General features: G+C 35.7%; 2 protein-coding genes across 4 annotated transcripts in view; one reads left to right on the forward strand and one right to left on the reverse strand.

Moving 5' to 3' along the window:
• The window catches only part of LOC110453593, a 183,892-nt gene extending 176,936 nt beyond the window's left edge, over nt 1-6,956 (reverse strand). For all 3 annotated transcript variants that reach the window (XR_002463296.1, XM_021502586.1, XM_021502587.1), the window contains exon 1: nt 6,872-6,956. The gene's annotated coding sequence lies outside the window, so the exon portion shown is untranslated. The remainder of the gene's footprint in view (nt 1-6,871) is intronic.
• A 186-nt stretch (nt 6,957-7,142) lies between these two features.
• LOC110453595 (zinc finger homeobox protein 4-like) overlaps nt 7,143-16,445 on the forward strand; it is a 322,724-nt gene continuing 313,421 nt past the window's right edge. Inside the window, exon 1 of the mRNA XM_021502588.1 lies at nt 7,143-7,493. The gene's annotated coding sequence lies outside the window, so the exon portion shown is untranslated. The remainder of the gene's footprint in view (nt 7,494-16,445) is intronic.

Raw genomic sequence — 16,445 nt, forward strand, 5'->3', positions numbered from 1 at the left:
TGTCACCTGGTTATGTCAGGGTAAGTCATCAATATATCACCTTGTTATGTCAGGGTAAGTCATCAATATGTCAATTGGTTATGCCAGGGTAAGTCACCAATATGTCACCTGGTTGTGTCAGGATAGGTTAACAATATAGCACCTGGTTATGTCAGGGTAAGTCATCAATGTGTCACCTATTTATGTCAGGGTAAGTTATCAGCATGTCACATGGTTATGTCAGGCTAAGCAATCAATATATCACCTGGTTATGTCAGGGTAAGTCATCAATATTTCAATTGGTTATGCCAGGGTAAGTCACCAATATGTCACCTGGTTATGTCAGAGAAGGTCATCAATATCACCTGGTAATGTCAAGGTAAGTCATCAATATATCATCTGGTTATGTCAGGGTAAGTTACCAATATGTCACCTGGTTATGTCAGGGTAAGTCACCAATATGTCACCTTGTTATGTCAGGGTAGGTTAACAATATATCACCTGGTTATGTCAGGGTTAGTCACCAATGTGTCACCTGGTTATGCCAGGGTAAGTCACCAATATGTCACCTGGTTATGTCAGGATAGGTTAACAATATAGCACCTGGTTATGTCAGGGCAGGTCATCAATATCACCTAGTTATGTCAGGGTAAGTCAACAATATGTCACCTGGTTATGTCAGGGTAGGTCATCAATATATCACCTGATTATGTTAGGGTAAGTCACCAATATGTCACCTGGTTATGTCAGGGTAAGTCACCAATATATCACCTGGTTATGTCAGGGTAAGTCACCAAAATGTCACCTGGTTATGTCAGGGTAAGTCATCAATGTGTCACCTATTTATGTCAGGGTAAGTTATCAGCATGTCACATGGTTATGTCAGGGAAAGTCATCAATAAATCACCTGGTTATGTCAGTGTACGTCATCAATATGTCACCTGGTTATGTCAGGGTAATTTATCAGCATGTTACCTGGTTATGTCAGGGTACGTCATCAATATATCCCCTTGTTATGTCAGGGTAGGTCACCAATATGTCAGGGTAAGTCATCAATATATCACATGGTTTTGTCAGGATAGGTTAACAATATGGCACCAGGATATTCCAGGGTAGGTCACCAATATGTCACCGGGTTATGTCAGGCTAAGCAATCAATATGTCAATTGGTTATGCCAGGGTAAGTCACCAATATGTCACCTGGTTATGTCAGGGTAGGTCATCAATATCACCTGGTTATGTCAGGGTAAGTCACAGATACATAACCTGGTTATGTCAGGGTAGGTCATCAATATATCATCTGGTTATGTCAGGGAAAGTCATCAATATATCACCTGGTTATGTCAGGGTAAGTCACCAATATGTCATCTGGTTATGTCAGGGTAGGTCAACAATATATCACCTGGTTATGTTAGGGTAAGTCATCAATATGTAACCTGGTTATGTCAGGGTAAGTCACCAATATGTCACCTGGTTATGTCAGGGTAAGTCACCAATATATCACCTGGTTATGTTAGGGTAAGTCATCAATATGTAACCTGGTTATGTCAGGGTAAGTCATCAATATGTCACCTGGTCATGTCAAGGAAAGTCATCAATATGTCACCTGGTTATGTCAGGGAAAGTCATCAATATGTCACCTGGTTATGTCAAGGTAAATCATCAATATGTCACCTGGTTAAATCAGGATAGGTCACTAATATGCCACCTGGTTATGTCAGGGAAAGTCATCAGAGAGTCACCTGGTTATGTCAGGAAAAGTCATCAATATGTGACCTGGTTATGTCAGGGCAAGTCACCAATATGTCACCTCGTTGTGTCAGGTCAAGTCACCAATATGTCAAAGTAAGTTGCCAATATGTCACCTGGTTATATCAGGGAAAGTCATCAATATGTCACCTGGTTATGACAGGGTAAGTCATCAATATGTCAACTTATTATTTCAAGGTAAATCATTTATATATCACCTTGTTATTTCATGGTAAGTCACCAATATGTCACCTGGTCATGTCAAGGTGAGTCATCAATATATCACCTGGTTATATCTGGGTAAGTCATCGATATGTCACCTGGTTATGTCAGGGTAAGTCATCAATATGTCGCCTGGCTATGTCAGTGTAAGTCAACAATATGTCACCTGGTTATGTCAGGGTAAGTCATCAATATGTCGCCTGGCTATGTCAGGGTAAGTCACCAATGTCACCTGGCTATGTCAGGGTAAGTCATCAATTTGTCAACTGGTTATGTCATGGGTAAGTCATCAATATATCACCTGGTTATGTCATGGGTAAGTGATCAATATGTCAACTGGTTATGTCATGGGTAAGTCATCAATATGTCACCTGGATATATAAGGGTAAGTCATCTTTATCACCTGGTTATGTCAAGGTGAATCATCAATATATATATAACCTAGTTATGTCAGGGAAAGTCATCAATATGTCACCTGGTTATGTCAAGATAAATCATCTATATATCACCTGGTTATGTCAGGGAAAGTCATCAATATGTCACCTGGTTATATCAAGATAAATCATCTATATATCACTTGGTTATACCAGGGTAAGTCACCAATATGTCACCTGGTTATTGAAGGGAAAGTCATCAATATGTCAAGATAAATCATCTATATACCACCTGGTTATGTCAGGGAAAGTCATCAATATATCACGTAGTTATGTCAGGGTAAGTCACCAATATGTCACCTGGTTATGTCAGGGTAAGTCATCAATATGTCACCTGGTTATTGAAGGGAAAGTCATCAATATGTCACCTGGTTATATCAAGATAAATCATCTATATATCACCTGGTTATGTCAGGGAAAGTCATCAATATATCACCTGGTTATGTCAGGGTAAGTCACCAATATGTCACCTGGTTGTTGAACAGAAAGTCATCAATATGTCACCTGGTTATTGAAGGGAAAGTCATCAATATGTCACCCGGTTATGGCAAGGTAAATCATCTATATATCACCTGGTTATGTCAGGGTAAGTCATCAATATGTCACCTGGTTATCGAAGGGAAAGTCATCAATATGTCACCTGGTTATGTCAAGGTAAATCATCTATATATCACCTGGTTATGTCAGGGTATGTCATCAATATGTCACCTGGTTATGTCAGGGAAAGTCATCAATATGACACCTGGTCATGTCAAGGAAAGTCCTCAATATGTCACCTGGTTAAATCAGGATAGGTCACCAATATGTCCCCTGGTTATGTCAGAGAAAGTCATCAATATATCACCTGGTTATGTCAGGGTAAGTCATCAATATGACACCTGGTCATGTCAAGGAAAGTCATCAATATGTCACCTGGTTAAATCAGGATAGGTCACCAATATGTCACCTGGTTATGTCAGAGAAAGTCATCAATATATCACCTGGCTGTGTCGGGGTAAGTCACCAATATGTCACCTGGTTATTAAAGGGAAAGTCATCAATATGTCACCTGGTTATGTCAAGGTAAATCATCAATATATCACCTGGTTATGTCAGGGTAAGTCATCAATATGTCACCTGGTCATGTCAAGGAAAGTCATCAATATGTCACCTGGTTAAATCAGGATAGGTCACCAATATGTCACCTGGTTATGTCAGGGAAAGTCATCAGAGAGTCACCTGGTTATGTCAGGAAAAGTCATCAATATGTGACCTGGTTATGTCAGGGCAAGTCACCAATATGTCACCTCGTTGTGTCAGGTCAAGTCACCAATATGTCAAAGTAAGTCACCAATATGTCACCTGGTTATGTCAGGGAAAGTCATCAATATGTCACCTGGTTATGTCAGGGTAAGTCATCAATATGTCAACTTGTTATGTCAAGGTAAATCATTTATATCACCAGATTATGTCAGGGAAAGTCATCAATACGTCACCTGGTTATGTCAGGGAAAGTCATCAATGAGTCACCTGGTTATGTCAGGGTAAGTCATTAGGATAAAGTTTGAGGAATACATGGGATTCGACAAATCCAAGGTTCATCCGACATCGTCATGTTTTGATTAGGTGGGATGACAAACAGTTTGAGCACTATAAAATTTCAGTCAGTAGATGATAGAAGCAAAAAAGAAGTTTAATAAAGATGAAAATATTCAATAAAATATGAAATTTCTCCACAATGAACTCATCATAGCTATCGGTACTTTAAGAAAGAAAGAAAAAGGAGCTGTTATATATGTAAACATACTTGTGGTTTAGACATAGTCTGCCATACTGTATTTGGCTATGTTAATTTTACAAAATATCAAAATGAGAGGAACTCTTTGATAATTTTAAAATGAAGAAAATCTTGAATCCCTTTTATTATAATACTGATTGATAACCAAGTTAACAATAATGACATATCAAAGCTTGAAAATCTTTTAAGATGGTCGAGATTCCGCTTTGTGATTTCTGCTAAATATTGCCATGCCAAAATATGGTTTTACACAACCAGTGAATCAACACTTCCACCAAAATATTTTGTCAAACATCGTCGGGAAATAATAAATATGCACACTAAATGATAATGCAGCTGCAACAGGGTACAGTGCTGCCGTTAATCCTCTTATTATCTGATGTCCAGCCGACACCTGTATAAGAACAATGAACATGGAATGCAGTCTGTGCCTCAAGGCATGTAGATGGCACCCGGTAGATGTGCTACACAGGTCCGACTACCTCTTTGACGAATGGAAAGGTCAAACACTAAGGTTTTGAGTGGTCGGGAATAAATCAGAGTTCCAGGAAAATAGAATATTTGAGCAATGGCAGTTCAAGTAATTTGAGGTCAATTTACAAAGAATATACTGTTATATAAACACAGTACTGGTATATAAACCCAGTCTGGACCAAGCCAACTATTCTAGGATCAAGGAGTATTCCAGAACTATGGACTTCATCCGGTAGATAAGAGAGAACTACAGACTTAATCAGGTAGATGATAGAGAAATATACAGACTTCATCCGGTAGTTGAGAGAGAACTACAGACTTCATCAGGTAGATGACAGGGAACTACAGACTTCATCCGGTAGATGACAGGGAACTACAGACTTCATCCGGTAGATGACAGGGAACTACAGACTTCATCCGGTAGATGACAGGGAACTACAGACTTCATCCGGTAGATGACAGGGAACTACAGACTTCATCCGGTAGATGACAGGGAACTACAGACTTCATCCGGTAGATGACAGGGAACTACAGACTTCATCCGGTAGATGACAGGGAACTACAGACTTCATCCGGTAGATGACAGGGAACTACAGACTTCATCCGGTAGATGAGAGAGAACTACAGACTTCATCAGGTAGATGAGAGGGAACTACAGACTTTTATCATCTTACCAATTGCCCCTCGTTCACAACCATTTTGAAATACATCATATACAAAATACATTGTCAGTAATACCAATATCAAAAACGAATTGCTGAAAACCTCTGACCATGAGAAATTTGGATTGTTTTCAAAAAGGGCATCTAAGTTTCTCAAAAATAAAAAGGTACCCACCGTAATAGGTGTGTTTGATAACTATATGTGTATGTTGTTTTTCATTGAGACTTGAAGTTGATAAATCATTATGTTCAGTTTCATGAGTGGATATGAAAATGTTGTTTTTCAACAAAGCATTGTAAAACTATGAATTAAGTCTTCAATTATTAACAGTTAGATACAACTGAATCAAATTCAGAATAATTCTGTCAACACTGAGTGTTATAGATAAGTTAAGTGTACACAATGGAAGACCCAGGAGGGAGTTTGATAATTATGGATCTTGATTGGATATGTCAACATAATGTACTGGTATGTACAATGTAAGAAATACATATCTTTTGTCATTCTGATCAGAGTAAATGCATACTTACCAATTTGTTCAGAATTAACAACACAAATAAAAAGTCTTTATGTACATCTGAGAATAGGAATACTTTTGCAAATTCACTGGTTGAGAAAGTTCAATTTTAGGGTCCAAAATCGGGAGTCTCCTTCCTAGATAGGGAGGGTTGGCAGGTATGTGTGTATTCTTTCATCTAATCTTATTAAAATGGAATGATGTTATATCATTAAAATATATGAGCAGATGTAAAATTGTGATGATAAACATAACACGACATATACATCTAGGGTTTTAACCAACGCCTAGTGAAAATAAAACATCATAATTGATGGTAAACTAGTTCCCTCAAGAATACGCCACTGACCTTAGCTATACATGCTCTTTGAATTTCCTTAACTAATGTATTTCCCCTCAAATATATAATTAAAGGGATGGTACTTCCAAAACCATCAATTTAGTTTTGTGGAGTGACTTATTACCAAAGGATCAGTTGACCACATTTCAAATGAGGAGTAGAGACCACATGCAGATTTAATATGATTTATTATATATATAATTTGTAAGGGCTTGATACCTTACTTAATTATCTAATGATTAATTTGTTATATTGATGGGATGGCTTCACTGCCTATGTTTCGTTTAATTGGGTGTAAATGACGCGGGTTTTCAGTTGTGTTACTCTTGTGTATTGAGTTGTTGTGTATTGGCTATGTACGTCAATTACTGCAGGATGTAGTGCGGTGTAACTCGACAATTAAACATATTCTCTGAATTCTGTCAGCTAGCAATAACATTAGAATTTTCGCGTGAATGAAATTCAAATAATTTCTGTTACACAGAAAATCATAAATGTCTCAAAAACCGTTTAAAACATCATGCCGGTCAAAGTGAAAGTTGATCGTATTTCCACTTCCGGTACACATTTCGTCTGCATACATTTGTGCATCTTTTTTTGTCTCCTCGAAAAATAATAATGCAGGGGTTTTGTAGGATGCTTTTACATGAATCCACTGGTCTACTTAATAAATACAAGTTAAGTTCATCCGATATAAAATTATGACCTTCTCTCACCTTCACATCAAGAACAAAATATCGAAGTGAATCACTCTTGCTTATCTCGCTTGTCAGTGATGGCTTCCGCATTACCCACAATGCTTTACCCGCCAAACTTGTTAATTGAAGCATGCGCACCTCATTCCAATTAATTTTTGAATAATTAATTAGCACAATAAAAATATCCACTTTTCATTTTGCGTTATTTTTAGTCATTCTTTTCCATTGCATCTGAGGGATGAAGAAGGGAGCCGTGACCAATCGAATTTAGCTTTAACTGGCAATACGCTTTTGAGGTGAGAAAGTTGAAATGACTTTTTTCCGATAGAGTAGCACGCGCAGAGCGAGATGTAGCGGGTATTTGGGGCCAAGTTCAACTAGGCCACACTGTCTATATCGCTGCTTTACCAGCAACTAATTATCAGTTTGTAATTAGTCGCCATTGGTAGATTGAAGCCTGGCTGGCACGATGTCTGAGTGGTCGGCAGTGGGCTAGCAAAACAACAGCTGACATATCTCCATCTCTCATATCGGCGCTACTTTTTGTTTCCTAAAATAATGCCGAGAGATGCGCTGTGATGACTTTTGACCTCAATTTGAGTTGCACAATGTAGTCTCTTTTGGGACCCCGTTTCTTCAGGTATGTATTTATGAAATTATGACATCGTTGTTTAAAAAGAAAGGAGTGCTCTGATTGCAATTAATTTATCGAGATTATATTTATTGTATTTTCCATTGTTTATGTATTTTTGATAGACAGCTGATAACGCACGTGTACATGCGCGATGTTGTTTAGTGTTGAATGTGAGCATGTTACCTGTCACTAGTATATTTCAAGTGTACTACGTGAAAGCACTGATACATGTCACGGGTGTAGATTATCGATTTAGTTTCAAGGTTCAGTGAACGGGTCTATCAGATATGCAGCAGTGCACAATAACACGGATGATGGCTTTTGATCTACAGATACGCACGTGCGCATGCATTTGAAAGAAAAAATGCATGTGCTTGTGGAGGTTATCAAGATCATCTGTAAAGCTGTGAATAGGCTCGTACACCACTTGTGGCATTACACCTAGAGGTGTGAAATTTCACATGTGCCAGTCGTCTGTGAAAAGTGTAATTTTATACAGTGCTTAGCTATTTCACTAGGCCTACGGTGCAATGTACTTATAATGCATTAGGTAAGTCTATAATTGGTCCCAGATCGTAAAGAGCACTTGATCCAGTTATATATTTCATGATTTTTGATGGATGTAGTAAAATGTGCATGAAACAATTTTATTTTATCTAAAAAAATATTAATTTTGAAGCCCGTGTGTGTATATATATTTTGGTATCCTGTAATAATACTCATTTGAGATTTGTCATTTCTGTTTTGAGAAATGGCTGTAATACCATGCAAAAATATCAAAATTGGTTTTTAAAAAAATTGATGCATCATCAAATTTGAAAATAAAACACAAAATAAAGAAAAAAAATAGAACAAGTGCATACACCAATGGATCTTGTGAAATAAGAGAAAAAACTGGCCTCTATGCTAGTTGAAATTCATGTCACAATAGTGGACAGGAAAGAAATCTGGGAAAGGAGATTATCAATCAAATATAAGGCAATTTCAAAATTAAAATATGAAGATTTTTTTTTAGAAAAAATGAAGCTATAATTCATGAGGAACTACCTTATAAACTGTAATTTAAAACTGTTCAATCAGAAAAAGAATACATAAGTAAACTAATAAAGGTTTGCCACTGAGTAATATTGTCTAAATTTCATTAGTGTATTTCTGATTTTTTCAAATAAATCAGATTTTAAAAGCTTCTGAAGAAATTTACAATTAACTTATGTGTTTCAGATTAAAATGGTTTTTATGACTTATTTTTACAAGATTTGGGACCTCTTTCATCAAGAACATTCTAATTTCACGAGCATATTAAGATCAGTTTGACAGAACGGTTTAAAGGTTTAAAGTTTAAACGAGATAAAAATGATGAAAAAAACCCCCTAAATGTTAGCAACTCAATATCAAATAATAACTAGACTAAAAATAGAGTATTTCGGTTTTTATTTATAAAACCGATACAACACACAATAACATTTGGAACATTACAGCAGACCTTTTTGACATGACAGGAAATTGACAGATATTTTCATAACAAAAATAAAATAAAATTTCCTATTAGTTTTAAATTATAATTCACACAAAAATCAAGAAATTATTTTTTGTCCGAATAAACCTAATAACTATGTTCAAATTCCTCTCAAACTACACCTGCCAGCTCTACTACAAACAATTAGTAATTATTACAAAAATGTTATCGGCCAATTAAAGGTATAATTAAATGATGATCTTAACAATCATAGTTAAGGTAAAGATTACCACTGCATCAGTTATTATCCTGAAGAAGAGTTCCAGTGCATTTTTTTTACTATGTGTAGTCTCCCTTCTACATACATGTTCAGTAGACGATGAAGCAGCCAAAGTGTTTTCTAGCTTACTTACTTCCCATGTCAAATTTTTCATTGGCTTCCACTTTAGCGCCATCCTTTTTTTTTAATGCTTGGTAATCACAATTCCTGGGTGGTAAAGTTGGTACAGCGTAGGCTATAAATGGAAAGGTCCCAGTTTGACACATGAACTGCTTTAAATTGTGATTAGTATACTGGGATGAAGGGCTATCAAGTTTGTTCAAACACATAAGCTTACCAACTTTCAGATTCATAGGGGTCAATTGGGTCAAAACCTTTAGACTGATTAATCTGAATAACCAGGAGTCACATTCAAGTACATTGAATCACATTCAATGTCACAGATGTCAAAAGTGTTAAACCCATTCAACCACTTTTATGAATTACCAGAGGCCAAGAGAGAGGACATTTGGCTTGTGGTATGTTAAGATGAAGAGTATCAAATTTGTTCAGATGAACGACCATGACCCACTTTCAAGGTCAGGGAGATCAAATGTGATAAAACAATTAAACAACTTCTTCTAATTAATCAAGAGGCTTAGGGTAATGATTTGTGACCAGTAACACTATCAAATATTTTCAAATGAATGACAATGACCCTCTTTTCAGGTCAAAGGGGGCATCCTTTTAAATGACTTCTGAATGAAAAGGAGGATAGCTTAAAATTATGATACTTGGCATGTGGGTGAGTGGTTTAAATTTATGTGATGTGTTGGGTCTGAATAGTTAAACAAGACCAAATTAACTTTGAAAGTGAGATCAGGAAAATTTCAAATAAATTTGACCTTAATTATCTTTGAAGGACGTCACAGACATGAAATGTATTACAGCTGAGCAATACAGGCCCATTGGACTCCTTGTATAAGTTCATGTGTTGAGATCCAATGTCAACTTGAGTCAGGATAGGGTCAAAGGTCAATATGGTCTATTAAGAGTGAAAAACTTTAAGGAATCTTCTTCTTAAGTTCTAGAAGACCCAGGGTTGTGATATTTGGACAGTAGGTTTTCGGGATGGAATACTAGGAAGTTTTCTCATTTAAATGACTTTGAACTACTTTAAGGTTTTCCTCTTTAGTAGATTTGCTAACCTTGCTATTCAAGTTGCTTGATCAAAAGAAAAATATCTTTTGAAAAGGTCAAACAATATGCTAACTCTGAATGAAGTTTTTAATAAAAACTAACCACTAGATGCATTACTGTTGACAAGACTATAAATGTATATTCCCTAGGACTACTTATTATAATATTATAAATCACATGGCAAGCACAGCTTATAATATTAATAAATATGAACTTTATTGATTTTACAACTTTTCTAAAAAAGTTATTCGAACTTATATAAATCACTCTTGTTTGCCTGGATGTAAGACAGTTGGGGGTCTTATCAGTAATATGGAAGGAAACCAGGGTAGACAGTTGGGGGGTCTTACCGGTAATATGGAAGGAAACCAGGGTAGACAGTTGGGGGTCTTACCGGTAATATGGAAGGAAACCAGGGTAGAAAGTTGGGGGTCTTACCGGTAAAATGGAAGGAAACCAAGGTAGACAGTTGGGGGGTCTTACCGGTAATATGGAAGGAAACCAGGGTAGACAGTTGGGGGTCTTACCGGTAATATGGAAGGAAACCAGGGTATTTGGTGAAAGGCGAGTGCAATATCCACTGCGCTACCCGACCATCCATATTATAATATTAATGAATGGTAGAGTGGGGGAATGTGATCCCTACATTATTTTCATTTTATTAAAGATCAAAAGAAATTCCATGACTGAGGTGAGATCTATACAAAGAGGTGATTGACACTATATATTGCCATTTGTTACTTACAGCATATAAGTATAGATAAAGTTGATATAAAGGGAAGTACTGGATGGATGATGTGATTACACTCTACTGACTGTTATACATTAAACAAATTACATCTGACTGGTCATGGTAGTGGTCAATCATTGGTAGATCATAAAGGAAGTGATTATAGACATAAGGACCCAGGTTAATTGGAACACCTGTACACAACACCTGTTTTTTGTCTCACCTTGGTCAACTACTGGTAATAATTATGATAGATCATAATTATGTACCTGGTCATGTGGTTAATAACATAAACAATAAACACAGTGCTTTAATTATTGTTGTGTATTGTCAATCTTCACACCATCCTGTACATCAAATAATTTATCATATGTTTATATGTAATTTTGATGCACCACTCCAAAAAAATATGAATGCATAGTCATATTGTATAATAACACAAATATGTATATAAATGTATACAACTTTTCACCCAAAAATGGGCAAATGGTGGATTGCTAATATCAAAATCTGAATTTCTGTAAATAAAAAGAATGTCATGGAATGAAAACACCTAGCTGTGTCCTATTTCTTCCTACATCTCGTGTAATATCAATTATGATGTCTGTGATGCTAAGGTAACAACATTGTATGAAGTATATTTGATCGTGCGTAAACGTTTTGTTAGGTCACCTTCTGTACATTGTCATGCCTTGTCTTTAAACAATCATGTTTTCAATTTCTCAGAAACTGTCTGCCAGATTTTGATGATACTTGGCAGTAATCAAAACCTTCAAATGACATCTCTTGAAGTCGCTAGATCGATAGACCTAGTCCAAAATTGTTGTTTAAAATAATACCAATAACTAGATGATAAGGATCAGAATCTAGACTAAAGATGGGACTGATCCTCAAGGCAGATAAGGGGTGGGACCCTAAATGGTTAGAGTGCAAAATTTTAGAAAATCATCTCCTCTGAATTTTCCCCAACATTTCAAAAAATCATCAATAGATTGTAAGGATCACAATTTCTTCTCTTCAAGAAGGGACTATCCCTATTGGGGCTGAAAAGGGGTCACTTAGTACAAAACCTTTGAATGACTTCTCTAAGTTTCTGGTAGAGTTAAACTTTTTCATTTAAACATTCTTAGCTCACTATGCACCAGATTTGGGGACCTTTGACATACTAAACTTTCACTTGCATGAAGTATTGATGGTTACTGTACAATAATCACGGCAATGGTATAACGATTTGGTATTTTACAATAACTGATAGAGTGTGATGATCATGTTATTCCTGAAACAATGGATCTATTTAAGGATCCATGGCCCACTGCAGACTAAACATTAGATAGTTCCACTGTAAGTTAACATATATACATACAGTTACCTCCCCTTAATTTTACTTTGGACATAACCATAGTTGGGCAGGCTCAAGGCACTACCACAGATCATGTAGTATGTAGTTCAGTTGGCTAGAGGAACTGTATTGTCATCTGAGGTCCAGGGTTTGAATTCTGGACTAGCCCCATCACACTTTAAGTCTCAAAACACAGTGGTTGAAACATGTATCTTTTCAATCTCATTTTCAAATAACTGAAGTTCCACAAGATATTATGTTTCTTTTCAGAAATGATTTATTAAAGCTATTGTCCCACAAGTATAGAGGTATTGGGATTCTTTAAGATTTGTTCATCTGTTTCCAATACTAGCAAGACTTTATAGAGGAATATACAGGAATGTATTTCTATTAATTCCTGCAAAGATGTAACACAAACTAAACTGAATAGACCTACACACATATCATAAATAGATGTGAACATTTTCTATATATATCAGGGCTGTTAGCAGTGAGAAGGTACTATTTAAAAATCTGGCATGGTTTGTTATAAATACCCATTAATATTCAACAAATAATCATTATTGATACTTCTATGACTCATAGGGTCTAAAATCTTACACAATTTGAACTCTTAGGATAAAAATTGTATGAGCTGTCACTAGATAAAAGTGTTAAGGAATTGGTGGTATAAACTGTATGTATCCCACACTTATTTCGGAGGTGTTATGGGCTTTATCTTGGTCAATAGTCATGCCTTGTCATTTTTATGATAATTTACATGAAAGTTGAAACAGGATTTTATTCTTTTACATGATGGATTCCACTATAATTGCAAACATAAAAGAACAGGATTTTTGTTGCCTAATGAAGAATCTTTTATTACATTAGGTTCATATGCTACCAGGAGCATGCATTCTGGCTCATGATTTCCAGGAATGGACACCGTTTAGTGAGCGCAGAAGTTGACAGCTCGAGACCCGATGTGCGAAGTTATGACTGAATGTTTTAAATGTTAATGAGTGCAGAAGAAGGGAGATTGATTTTCTACGTTTCCCGATGGACTCCAGCATACTTAATACTATAAGGGAGCTAGGACATGTCTTTAGGATCCCAATATCCCATTTATATGGAAATTGGGGTTTCTCCCACTTGCTCTTTTAATTAATTTAACTTGGTATTTTTTCACGTGCATTTTTTTTTGTTTTTCACTGCCATATTTGTGTAATAGATTACCCTTAATTTGTCTTTTGTTCTCAGGTTTTTGTAGAGAATGGAAACGGCTTCAGTACAGATATGAACCTGTAATTAGTTTAAGCCCAAGGAAATGTTGAGAAGTTGGCTTAAAAGCTTGATGATAAATTTCATGCATATTAGTGCTTTGTTTCGATCTTGTAAGGATTGTAGCATTTAGGAGATAGGTTAGGGATGGGTATTAAGACAGCTATCAGAACATAGCCAAAAGGAATTTAACCATTCCAAAAACAAAAAAAAATGGAATAAAAAATAAAAAATAAATGAGAAAAAACAGAAACATCTTCTGTGTGTTTGAGAGATATTACAATCATTTTTCTTGCAAAGTAAATCTTCACCAGACGGTCAGGTTCAAGGTCACTGTACTTGTAGGTTATAAATTTTGTCTTCTATACAATGAACATGTACTTACTGTGTTTAGTGTCCCAATCTGCCCCTACCTATCTCATCATGCTGTTCACCCATTGTTACAGGAAGTAGATGCCGTAATGTCTGTTTACAAATGCAAAAACTCATTTAAGACAGTAAACAGATGAACAACTCGGGCTCTGTACTGCTGATGGTGGAGGTTTTTTGACTGGACTCGTTTTAACTACTTTGCCCAGTGTTTGCTAAGTACATGTTCATGTGGTTTGACTTGTCAATGTTTGACAAATCTGCAGAGTCAGTATAAGCTTCTTATGGCTTTTCGTTGCATGTATGTCTGACAAGGAAATTTTACTTTAAACCAATAAAAATGCCATCCTCTTGGATCCTTTACTTGTACGGTCATACATTATGTAATAGACCGCTCGGTCGTCTTAACACCACCTGCATATGTTTACGATATTAAATATAAGGGTGGAAGCCACAAGGAACAACAAGAATAGACTACATACAGTATATAAACAACAAGGTAAACCATCAATGCATGACCACAGGTTTTCTCTGAAAGTATGGCTTCAAGGTAGGGTTAGTTCTTCCTTCTTGAGATGAAAAATCTCCCATGTCGTTGACTTGTATCAATAGGATTCTAAGGATAAACAATAGTCAAATTAAAGTGATTCAGAATTTGTTCTGATAAACCTGAATCTGATGTCATTAATAAACTTGCATTCATTTTACAAAAATTAAAAAAATATCTTGACTAAATAATACTGGTGTTTTTGATTCTGTTCAGAAAAAAAAAGTTGTGAAAAATGAATTATTGAAGGTGTGTTTGAGTAACAAATATCTTGAGTAGGGATTTTGAATAAATTGTTTCAGAATTGACTTCAAAGTAAAATTATTAGTCTGTGACGTAAATATTGGTCAATTGTGGGGTCAAGGTCAATTGTAGGGTCAAGGTCAAAGTCTGCCACATCCTAATGACCCTATAAAGGAATCAAGAAAGTGCATGTCAAAACAGCTGATTGTATTGTAGTCGACAGCAAAAGACCAATGTGGAGATTAGACTCATTGCAAAGGAAAGCAAACAAACCTTAAACGCAGTCCAGTTGGGGAAGAACTAGATCACAAGTATGACCAGGTTTATGGTCATTTGTAAGGCCAAAATTATTGGTAAGGTCAAAGGTCAATTAGTAATGCTCATAATGCCAAAAGGAAATTGTATAATAAGTATCATGAAAGGGTGAAAGGTCAGTTTAAAAATTAATAACTCTAAGACTACGGTACTGTACATACGAAGAGAAATGACTAAAGTTTGTACAAATTTAAACGACTCAACTTTTTACACAAACAGTGTATTCAGGAACCATTGTGGTTTAATATATTAGAATCCCATGTACTTTAACAAAAAAAAGATGCTTTAAAAAATGGCAGATTCTGATCGAAAAGGATAGATGTAAGCTTCCGACAAGAACTGTTGAGTAAAATCATGTTTTTAAGAAAGATAATTTTGTCAGCAAGTACAAAAAAATCTTGTTTAAAAAACATTCTTGACAGTTTAAACAATGATCAGAGATTTTTTGTTTGTTTAGATATTGTATATTTAAACAACTGGCTTGTAAATGTATGTGTTTCTTACTTCTATATCCTTTTTATAATAGCACATTTTTGTGGGTTTTTTTCCATTTTAGTCTAAACATTTCAGAAGTGCACTAGTTTTGATTAACAAAAGGCCTTATCTTACAGCGCAGTACTTAACTGGCTGACACGTATGATCTACTGTTGAAAAGCCCCAACACAGATCAAAAGCTTGCTACGTAATGAGAAAAGAAAATGGAAAATTATCATTTCATTAAGCCTGTCCATAAGGAGAAGTTGTGAAAATCCTCCTCACTTTGGTTTGGGCAAGGAGGAAATTGGGTATAGTTTCAATTACTCTTCTTTTTTATGTAACAGAAGCGAGGTTCAAACTTTATCTACGTAGGCTTATAACCTGTGATAGCTACCTGCTAAATAAAAGTTTCTGCATATTGAAACATTTTTTTATCGAAGATTGGAAAAATAAGCATCATCTAAAGATGGGTTTCCAATGATTTTCAGCAATATTTCAGTATTTGAAATCTATTACATGTTATGTTATGTTTTGAGTATCAATGAATAAATTGCATAGATATCGACAATGAAATCATATTAAAAGACAACTGACAGAATAGAAAAATAATACATATAGCTTGCGCCTATCGTAATAGATTTCTAAATCTAACATTCAATTGAACAACTTCCGATTGTCACATTATTGATAGTGTTTATTCACCTATACCCTTCAGGTAACCAGAAGTTAGTTAGAACATGTATAACCTTCAGGTAACCAGAAG

This window comes from Mizuhopecten yessoensis, unplaced genomic scaffold (assembly GCF_002113885.1).
Source record: "Mizuhopecten yessoensis strain PY_sf001 unplaced genomic scaffold, ASM211388v2 scaffold7473, whole genome shotgun sequence".
NCBI lineage: Eukaryota > Metazoa > Mollusca > Bivalvia > Pectinida > Pectinidae > Mizuhopecten > Mizuhopecten yessoensis.